A 2,486-nucleotide genomic window follows, 5' to 3' on the forward strand; every position below is an offset into this window, starting at 1 on the left:
AAGTGATCATGTGTGTGTGTGTGTGTGTTTGTGTGTGTGTGTGAATGCGTGCGTGTGTGCGTGCACATCTGTATTTGGTGTGTGTGTGTGTGTGTGTGCGCGCACGCGCGTGTATGTGTGTGTGCATGTGTGTGTTTGTGTGTGTGTGTGCGTGCGCTCGTATTAGTATATTTGCATGTGTGTGTGCTTATGTGTATATGCGTGCGTATGTGTTTATCTATTATGCTTGTATGTGAGCGTATGTGATTGTACAAATGTGTGTGCGCGTGTGTGTATGCGTGAGCGCGCTCGCGCGCGTGTGTGTGTGTGTGCGTGCGTGTGTGTGTATGCGTTTGTTTGTGTGTGTGTTCGTGTGTGTGTGTGTGTGTTCGCAAGCGTGCTCCGATGACAATAATGCCATGACAATCTGTGCAACCAGTTCGCCCTCATAACCTACTGCCCCAGAACCCAATTACGTGAATGAATTGTGAGAGATACGGAGAACCACACACACACACACACACACACACACACACACACACACACACACACACACACACACACACACACACACACACACACACACACACACACACACACACACACACACACACACACACACACACAACTGCCAGGTGTCTTCTCGACTGAGGACATGTGAGACAGCAACGCCAATCTTCCTTTAAAAGCCAGACACTCTATTGTCTGTCTGTCTGTGTCTGTCTCTCTATCTGTCTGTCTGTCTATCTATCTATCTATCTATCTATCTGTCTATCTCAGTCTCCCTCTTTCTCTTTAAGAGAAACAAAGACAAGAAGAAACAAAGAATAGACACCCCCCCCCCCCCCCCCCCCATCAAAAAGAAGCAACCCACGAAACCCGCTATAACGAAGACCGCACAAGGAAGCAACAGACAGAAGCAACATTGTTCATTCAGTCAAACCCACACCATCCAACAGCAGCTCAGTCCACACGTATCGTAACTCACTTACTCACTGTAACTAAACGGGTACCGTTTTTCTTCCATCCAGATGGAAAACAGAGCTTGTGTGCATGCAGCAAAGCCACCATTAGCTGTCTGTGCGCGCGGGTGCTGTTGATTGATTGATAATACTGATAATCATAATAGTGATAATGAATAACGTTTGGACGTGGAAACCTGACAAAAAATCAGTAGAAATGCCGGTGACAGATTTGGGGCATCTCGCATAGGGCTAAAACAGCTCTTTTCGTGAGCCTCTTGTTTTGTCGGTCGGTGAATGAGGTATTGTATTGTACTGTATTGTATTGTATTGTATTGCATTGTATTGTATTATATTGGATTGGATTGTATTACTTATCTATCACAACAGATTTCTGTCTGTTTGTCTCTGACTCTCTGCCTGCCTGTCTGTCTGTCCCCCCCCCCACACACACACAGATATATATATATATATATATATATATCTGTGTGTGTGTGTGTGTGTGTGTGTGTGTGTGTGTGTGTGTGTGTGTGTGTGTGTGTGCATACATATTTTAAATTATGTATATATAAAAATGTGTGTATATATATATATATATATGTATGTATGTGTGTATGTATACACGTATATATATATATATATCATTATGTGCGTGTATATATATATATATATATATATATATATATAAGTCCACGAAACCCGCTATAACGAAGACCACACAAGAGAACAGACAGAAGCAACATTGTTCATTCAGCCAAACCCACAGCATCCAACAGCAGCTCACTCAGTCCACACGCAGCGTGACTCACTTCCTGTAACTAATCCAGGTGGACAACAGGACTTGTATGCATGCAGCAAAGCCACCACTAGCTGTCTGTTGCGCGCGCTGTTGATTAATTAATCATCATGATAATGGTAATCACTTTTGACTGGACGTGGAAGCCTTGACAGAAACAATAATAAAAATGGCAATGACAGATTTGGGGCATCTCGTAAACAGTACTTTATGGGCGTCTTTTGAGCTGGTGAGTGACGTAGTAAATCGCATTGTACTGCATTTCGTTTCATTCCATGTTATTGTATTGTATTGTATTGTATTGTATTGGTTTGTTTTGTTTTGGGGGGGGTTATTGTTGTTGTTTTTTGTTTTGTTTTGTTTGTTTTTTTGTCACGACAGATTTCACTTTGTAAATTTCGGACTTTTTTTCATGCACACAGAGAGAGAGAGAGAGAGAGAGAGAGAGAGAGAGAGAGAGCCTCGCCACAGTGCACCGCCACCCATATTCCTTTTATTCTTCTTATTCTTATTCTTTCTTTCCTTTCTTCTTTCTTTCCTTCTGTCTTTCTTTCTTTCCTTCTTACTGTCTGTAAGTGTATCAGTTTTACTACCAAAGTGGAGCTTTTGTGTCTATATAATTTTGTCCCCGGAAAACTCCTTTCTTGCCGTGGGCTCTTTTACGTGCGCTATGTGTGTGATGCACATGAAACCTCAGCTTTGTCTTGTCCCTTTTGCAGGACTTGCATCAAGACCACCACTCAAGTACT

Source organism: Babylonia areolata, chromosome 18 (genome assembly GCF_041734735.1).
Source record: "Babylonia areolata isolate BAREFJ2019XMU chromosome 18, ASM4173473v1, whole genome shotgun sequence".
NCBI lineage: Eukaryota > Metazoa > Mollusca > Gastropoda > Neogastropoda > Buccinidae > Babylonia > Babylonia areolata.